We start from the raw sequence: 9,192 nt of genomic DNA on the forward strand, positions 1-9,192 counted from the left end.
TTTAGAAGTACCTACTGAACTGGAATTAGTCATCATAAGACGTTTTTCTTATCCAGTAGATGCCGTTTTTCTGTAGGTGCTGTGGTCCCAGTTGAATCACAATTCGCTCAGTGTGCGGCAGGTGGCGATAAAGGTCTTCATATTGACGTAGCTTGTGTGACGGTCTTCAATAATAACAAACGGGCTACCCAGTTACAGTTTCCACTATCCCTAATTTCCCTGATTTATCTACCTTTTACTGTTTAAGCTTCTTTGACTCTGCCCTGGGACTATTTCTGACTTCTGAAGGTTATGCTTTTAGAATTGTGACCCTTTTTGGTGGAGGGGCGGGGGTATCAAGGGGTGGGTGTGTATAAAAATGTTTTCAGTCTGGGCACAAACTGTAATCCCTGAGCACAGTTAAATAAGCAGCTGCTAGAGGAGGCCTCCTTCTCTAAATCCTCAGGCCATAGTTTTCTTTTCTTTTCTTTTTTTTAGGGAGTTGTTCCTTATCTGATGCGAGGGTCTAAGGACAGGATGTTGTGCTACTGTGAAGCCCCTTAAGGCAAATTTGTAATTTGTGATATTGGGCTATACAGATAAAATTGACTTGACTTGACATCTGCTTCCGGTGTGGGAAGATTGCGAAATTTACATTTGCAGTGGCCTCGCCCAGTACCGGTGTGGGAAGATGGCGGCGTGAATTCACGTTTGCGGCAGCCTCACCCAGTACCGTCCATGCATTGTCTTTGTCCAAGTCTGTGTCTACGTTTGTCTTCGTTTGATGGCTGGGAGAGCTGGTGCTGGATCGGCTGGGAGAGCTTGGTCTGCTGCATCCTGTGAGCCCAGGGACCACGGCCCTGCCTGGAGCTGTGCCCGAAGAGGTAACACCGAGTGGTCTGACAGGACGTGGAAGGGGGGCAGGCTAAGCTAACTGCTAGCCCATGCAGACCAGCAGTTACGATAACACCGAGGGCGGTCTGCCGGTGGCCTTGCCTAGCCTTGACTGTGTTTTTAGTGTCGTCGTGTGGAGTGCGAGGAGGTGTGTCGAAGGTGTCTGGCTGGGAGAGCTAGCGTTGGATCGGCTGAGGGAGCTTGGTCTGCTGAATCGTGTGGGCCAAGGACCACGTCCCTGCCTGGAGCTGTGACCGAAGAGGAAACACTGAGGGGGGTCTGACAGGGCGCAGAAGCGGAAAGGCTAAGCTAACTGCTAGCCCATGCAGACCGGCAGTTCCGACAGTCATCCTGGCTGGCGTTCGTTCTCCTGGACAGTGATTTTTTTGATTCTGTTTTGTTTTTTAGTTTAGATTTATGGGCCTAGTGTATAGCTTGGATATGTGTTCTTGCAGTTTTTGGATACATGTTTTTGTCTTTGTGTTGTACTGCTGTAGACTGGGGGAAACGATGTTTTGTTTCATTTCATGTGCGCAAGTGCCTGAAATGAAATGACAAATAAAGTGTTCCTGATTCTGATTCTGATTCTCATCCTGTGGCTTCGGCACGAATGCCCTCCTTCAACTTGCAGCTTCTTGTGTTGTGTAAGTTATTAGAACTACATGGCAATCATTGCAGACTGCAAAATTGGTCTTTGATAGCAAAGATCCAGTCAATGCAGCTTCTAAAGGTGGTGTTTTAAATCAGGGCTGAACAATTCTACTTTAAACTTAGTGTTCAGATTTGGATTTCTGTCCTTTTTGTCATACTTAGGTGCTGCACTTTATCAAAAGCTTCAGATGAAACGTGAGTCGAGACTCTGTTATTGTGTCTACGTGACCTTTACGGCAGTATGAGTGGCAAGGCATGCTTTGAAGAGGTGTGTTGACATCAGAAACAAGCCCCCCCTCCCACCTGTCAGGTAATTCTTTCAAATAGATTTTTAGTTGTTGGTAAGTGTGCAATTATGGTCAACTTTGGGTTCATTTTGTGATCTTTCTTCATCTCCCCACATACCACTTGAAAGAGCTGCCACACTATGATGCTGGACTCTGCCGTCTTGTGAACATATCAGAAAAAAAACGTTGATTTGCACTCAAACACATGCTTACACATGCACGCACACAAACAGTCTGGGACAATATACTACTTTCCTGTCATTTACCACCAATATGTTTTTATTGCACATTTTTGAAGCATAAAAGTCAAAAAGCTGCCTTGATGTTTTATGCCTCTGTGATTATTAGTGCCTAGGTTAAAGTTCATTTTCCTAGCGTTTATCTTTCTACGTGCTTGACAGGCTTGCTTTTAATTCCTTTAGCTAGTTTGATAATCTTGTCATGGACTCAGCTGGAACCTTACCTCCACACCCTCTTGTCTACTCATCAGTCATCTGCTGTCAATGATTCCCTCCAAAACTCGTAACACACCAACCTACAGGCCCTCTGCACCGCACATATGCCCATCACCTCTCCGCCCCCTAGTTCGGCCCCCCCCCCCGGTTCAAGGATGGTCATTCCCTCTTAACATAGATGGCCTCTTTGACTTCCCATTCAAACCAGTGTTCCTCCCTACTAAGGATGTGCACATCCTCATCCTTGAAAGAGTGGCCACTGGCCTGTAGATGGGTGTAGACTGCAGAGTCCTGGCCTGACATGTTAGCTCTCCTGTGTTGTGCCATCCTCTTGGCCTGTGTCTGTTTGATTTTCCTGATGTACAAGTCACGGTAATCCTCCTGGCACTTAACAGTGTACACTACTGCTCTGTTTGTGCCGGGGGACCCGATCCTTGGGGTGGACCAATTTCTGGAGCAGTGTGTTTTGGGGTTTGAAAGCAACTGAGATGCAATGTTTGGAAAATGCGCATCTCAACTGTTCCAACACTCCCGCCACATACGGAATCACCACTGGTTTACGTTTAGGCAGCTGTTGTCCTTTCCCTCTCTTCGGTCTGCTGGTGCACAGTTTGGGCACCTTTCTGGCTTTGACAAATATCCAGTTAGGATAACCACACTTAACTAGGGCCTGGGATTTCTCCTCTTCCCCCGTCGCTGTGTCGGTGAGGACGTTGTCAACTCGGTGGTGCAGCGTCCTGATGACTCCTAGTGTCAAACCTTAAGTACTGATCAGTTTGTGTTGGTTTACGGTAAACATCAACAATAAAATGTGCCTCCTCACCAATTGCAATTTCAATTGAAGAAGGAAATCTGTAATTTTTCACATCCTCCCTGGTGAACTTGATGTGGTTGTCCACAGAGTTAAAGTGGTCGGTGAAATGTGGTACATCCTGAGATTTAATTCTAACCCAGGTGTCATCCATAAATCTGAACCAATGGCTAGGTGGTGTCCCTGAATCGTACATCAGAGCCCTCTTTTCCACTTCCTCCATATACAAGTTGGCCACTACAGATGAAACTGGGGAACCCATAGCACACTCATGCTTCTGGCTATAGTACTGCCCCCTGTATGTGAAGTATGTGGACTGAAGACACAGTTTCAGGAGCTGACACATTTGGTCAGTGTTAAGAGTGGTCCTATTACTGTGGGTGGGGTCGTTTTGTAATTTCATATGGACTAGCTCCACTGCTTCATCAACAGGAACACATGTGAAGAGAGACTTAACATCATAAGAGACCATTGTTTCATCCCTGTCCATGTCCCCCACCTTATCCACAGAATCCAGCGTTCTGAATGTGATGTTCATTACTGCTTACCAACGGGTTAAGAATAGATTCAAGAAACTTAGAGATTTGTAATTTGTGATATTAGGCTATACAAATAAAATTGACTTGACTTAGAGATGTTATAGGTCACTAAGTCAGTCATACAAACAATAGGCCGTAATGGCACATCCCGTTTATGTATCTTAAATAAAGCATACAATCTAGGTGGTTTAGCTTCCCCTGGGTATAAACTATGGTACAAAATTCTGTCAGTAGCATTGTCCTGTTCTAACAGCTTCAGACAATCTATCACCTTTTTCTTGTAACTACTGCCTGGATCTCGTTTCAGGGGCTCATAAGTATTCATGTCACTATATGTCATAACTTTCTCATGATTGTCTGTCTGGTTTAATAAAACAGTGCATCTACCTTTGTCTGCCAGAAGGATGATGATGTTATTGCCGTTATTAAGAGTCGTGAGAGCTTTCCTCTCGTCTGCTGATGTTGGACGGCGGGACTATTTTCTGCCTGGTTTTGACTCATGCCTGTAAGTGACCTTGCATTCTGCCTCTTGATTTTGTACCTCCATCTGGTTTGACTGACTTGGTTTTGAATTTGGAACGAACTGTGTTGTGAACTGCTTAATCCCTTCAGTAAAGTTATTGCTCTGTACTTCCTCCTGCCTCTACTCTGTGATTCTGCATTTGAGTCTTTCCTGACCCATGACAAATGTAGTCTTGACAGGTGGTCAGGGTGCTGTTTTCTGATTTCTAATAGTGGTCAGATTTTAAAAAAAAATCCCCGTATAATTTTATTCACATCATTGCAGACATGTGCCGGCCCCAGAAAAAGCTTAGTTGTACTTATTGTAAAAGCAGATGAGAAAAAAATAATCAAATAAAAACAAAGCGTTGAAAATAGAAAAAAATATTTGACATTTTATTTTAATTTTATCAAACTTAAAGCTGCTACAGGGAATTTTCCAGATTATTTATCAGTTTAAGAATGGCTTGGGCATCTGGGTAGCATAGCCGTCTATTCCGTTGCCTACCAACAGGGGGATCGCCGTTTGAATCACCGTGTTACCTCCGGCTTGGTCGGGCGTCCCTACAGACACATTTGGCCGTGTCTGCGGGTGGGAAGTCGGATGTGGGTATGTGTCTTGGTCGCTGCACTAGCGCCTCCTCTGGTTGGTTGGGACGCCTGTTCAGGGGAGGGGGAACTGGGGGGAATAGCATAGTCTTCCCAGGCGCTACGTCCCCCTGGCGAAACTCCTCACTGTCAGGTGAAGAGAAGCGGCTGGCGACTACACATGTATTGGAGGAGGCATGTGGTAGTCTGCAGCCCTCCCCGGATCGGCAGAGGGGGTGGAGCAGCGACCGGGTCAAGGGGGTGAGTGAGATCCTGATTCACGGTTGGTAACCTGTGTGTCATGGCAATTGAGGTCTGATAGGTTGGGAGTGGGAAGGTCGTTGATTTTTCAAGAGCTGTGCGAGATGTGGATGAGTCAGTTCCTGGTGAGTGTTAAGATAAGCAACATGCTTTATCTCCAGCTCAGATTCCATGTGAAATCCGATGAAATGCTTTCCAAGCACCCTCCTCCAGTGCTAGTGCTAGCAGCTTGATATAATTCAAGCTGAACTTGAAAATTTTAAGTGTTTTTGTACTTTGTGTTGTTTTAATTTTCAAGTCTCACAGGCCTCAATGGACATATTCAGAGTCCTGCAATGCAATCAATTTTTACTGCAAACCCAGTTATTGTGTTACTTCAAACAAAGACTGTTTCTGCTACATGGTCCAAATAGCTCTCATCAAATATAGTGCCTTGTCTGAGTGAACCCACTGTCCTTGGTTTCTTCACACTTATTAAAAATCTCCATCATCAAAGGGTGTCTGAATGTGTATTGTAGTATTGTACGTCACAAGTTCGCGGGAATGGCTTGATTTGGTGAGCATACAGAAAAGTGTGATCGATTCCTTTTGTGTTATTCAGTTCCCAATGTAACCAGGAAGTAAACCTAGCCAGTCTTTGAAAGGAATAAATGTGTGTGTGTGTGTGTGTGTGTGTGTGTTCATGTAGGAGAATGGTGAAGAGTGAGAATGAGAGGGAGGGGGAGAGAAAGCGAGAATACTTTGATCCTGATCCTCTTGACCTTATTGAGTAATCTTTTTTTAAGTGTAACTACATGGACTCATCCAACATCTTTTTTTTTAATCTCAAAAGGTTTTAGGGGTCACGATGTTAGCACTAAAAGCTACAGTGATATTATCAACAAAGATTTGGTTTTTCTAAAATAAAATAGATTTATCCCCGCTGACCAAATTTGCAAATCAACATAGACACTGAGAGAGTGTTTTACTCATCCTTTGGGATGACAAATTTCGAAATAGCCCCATATATTTCCAGTGGTATTGATTTACTCACACCCTCACACTCGGACCGGAGGGTGTGCTCCAATTATTGGGGCATCACATTGCTCAGCCGCCCTGGGAAGGTCTACTCTAGGGTGTTGGAAAGGAGGCTCTGACCGATTGTCGAACCTCAGATCCAGGAGGAACAATGCAGATTCCATCCTGGCAGTGGAACAATGGACCAACTCTTTACCATTGGGGAAGTGCTGAGGTGGGGGGGGGCATGGGAGTTTGACACCAGCCAGTCATGTGTTTTGTGGACTTTGAGAAGGCTTACGACCGTGTACCCTAGGGCACTCTGTGGGGGGTACTGCGGGAGTATGGGGTACCGGGGCAGTTGCTACAAGCCGTCAGGTCCTTGTAGAACCAAAGTGAGAGCTGTGTCCGCATTCTTGACACAAAGTCAAACACGTTTTTGGTTGGTGTCGGACTCCGCCAAGGTTGTCCCTTGTCCCCGATTCTGTTTGTGATATTCATGGACAGGATCTCAAGTCGTAGCCGTGGTGAGGAGTGTGTCTGTTTTGGGAACCTCAGAATTGCATCTTTGCTCTTCACAGATGATGTGGTTTTGTTGTCATCAGCGCGTGACCTCCAGCGCGCACTGGGGCGGTTTGCAGCTGAGTGTGAAATGGCCGGGATGAGAGTCAGCACCTCCAAGTCTGAGGCCATGGTGGATTGCTCCCTCCGGGTTGGCATGAGTTGTTGCCTCAAGTGAAGGAGTTCAAGTATCTCGAAGTCTTGTTCACGAGTGAGGGTAGGATGGAGCGGGAGATTGACAGGCGGATTGGCGCAGCATCAGCACTAATGCGGACGTTGTACCGGATCGTTGTGGTGAAGAGGGAGCTGAGCCGGAAGGCAAAGCTCTCAATTTACCAGTCAGTCTTCGTTCCAACCCTCACATATGGTCATGAGCTTTGGGTAGTGACCGAAAGGGTGAGATTGCAGATACAAGCGGCTGAAATGAGTTTCCTCTGTAGGGTGTCTGGGCTCAGCCTTAGAGATAGGGTGAGGAGCTCGGATATCCGGAGGGAGCTTGGAGTAGAGCCGTTGCTCCTTCACGTGGAAAGGAGTCAGTTGAGGTGGTTTGGGCATTGGGATGCCCCCTGGGCGCCTTCCTTTGGAGGTTTTTCAGACACAGCAAACTGGGAGGAGACCCCGGGGTATACCCAGAACTCGCTGGAGGGACTACATGTCCAATCTGGCCTGGGAATGCCTTGGGATCCCCCAGGAGGAGCTGGAGGGAGTTGCTGGCGAGAGGGATGTCTGGGGTGCCCTCCTTAGCTTGCTGCCACCGCGACCTGACCCCGGAGAAGGCTGACGACAAATGAATGAATGAATGAAAGTTTTGCTTACTGTAAAAAATGATTGTGGGAAAGGGGTGGTTTCAAAAAACTCTCAAAATGCAATCTCACCAGGGATGCCATGTTAGCAAAGCATCCGGCCAAGAATTATTTTTATGTGATATTTTTAGATAACACGTTTCACATCGTAAATTGTTGTTCTTCACCTCTTTACTAATTTCCAATGAACTGGCCTAAAGACAAGCTTAGACCTGGATAACCCGTCATCGCTAGTCACATGGCTGAACTCCCTGTCTGAAAACATGCACTTGATTCTGTATATTTTAGATCAGATGTTAAAGAAAACAAATCAAAGCTTCAGCATGGCTTTATGCCTTTGGGCAAATGCATGAAATACCAATAACCGAGATGGGAGCAACGTGGACTGAGACTGAATTAGAAGGGCGTATTAGTGGCGGCAGGCAATTTTTAAACCATGAACTGGAAATGAATTAAACTACATGTGATGTGATATTTGAAATCGTTTTTTCCTCTAAATGTCAAGCGCAGACACTCGGCTGTGTGGGATTTGTTCCCAAGGTAACCTGGTAACCATGACTGTCTCTTTGTTCTTACACCGCTCCCTCAGCTCCAAGGACTGTAGGTGAAGCTCTGACCCACCTCTCAGTGGACACGTGTATCACGTCTATACATAGATAGATAGATAGATAGATAGATAGATAGATAGATAGATAGATAGATAGATAGATAGATAGATAGATAGATAGATAGATAGATAGATAGATAGATAGATAGATAGATAGATAGATAGATAGATAGATAGATAGATACATAGATACATAGATAGATGGATAAATTATTTATTGTCCTACTTTGTTGCCATATTCTGTTCACCAAAATTTACCATATATGTCTGACATTAAATGTGACATCGGTTCATGGATATGGGCAAGGACTATCATGGGGTACTTTATTTAAAGCCGTTATGGCGGGGAGGGGGGCAACATTTATGCAAAGGAGACTTTTTTTTAGGCCACAGACCTGTTATCTGTGACCAGGGAGTAGAGTGAAGAATGTTTTGATAAGGTTGGTTGTGTATTATAATAAGTGCTTTGCATGTAATGGCGTTTTGTGTGTGTGTGTACCAGGTTTTTCTATCCTAATGGGTACATGGTCCCCATGAAACCACCTACCTTGTATGGACATTTTATGGGTCCCCACGAGGAAAAGGGTCTATTTTAGGGTTAGGACTTGGTTTTAGGGTTACGGTTAGAGTTAGGATTAGGTTAAGGTTAGGGATGTAGTAATGATGGTTAAGGTTAGGGTTAAGGGCTTGGGAATGAATGTAGTCAGTGAGGTGTCCCCACAAGTATATTAGTCCATGGGCCAGACGATATTTCGGTACACTCAAGGTGGCAAAACTTACTTATAATTTTTGAAAGGATCCATGTCTGTAGATGATATTTTGGTATGATAACCATTCCTGAGTGGCAGCTGTATCACAGTTATCAGCTCATGAAGTTAACCACCCGCTAAACTAAATTGCATTTTAGACGCTGGTGCATATCCTGGTTTAGCCTCATGGTCAGGACATTTTTCAATGTTCTATAATATTATCTTTGGTATCATTTTAAAGGGGACCTTCTTAGCTTTCATTCAAGCCCTGTTGTGGATATTTCTCACAAATATAGAGGTCACTTGAGCTCTTCAACCCGTCAATAACACACATCTTTCTGCAATGTTCGCCTAAACTATATACTTTCTTTTAGCCCTGTGGCATCTAGGAATATCAGGGACACAAAACACAAAGACTGGAATACTCACAGGACTGTAAAGATTCAGAAAATGTATAATATACCCATACTATTTCATTGTGTGAGGTGATTGTGAGCCTTAAATGAGAAC

Source organism: Lampris incognitus, chromosome 14 (genome assembly GCF_029633865.1).
Source record: "Lampris incognitus isolate fLamInc1 chromosome 14, fLamInc1.hap2, whole genome shotgun sequence".
NCBI classification, from domain to species: domain Eukaryota; kingdom Metazoa; phylum Chordata; class Actinopteri; order Lampriformes; family Lampridae; genus Lampris; species Lampris incognitus.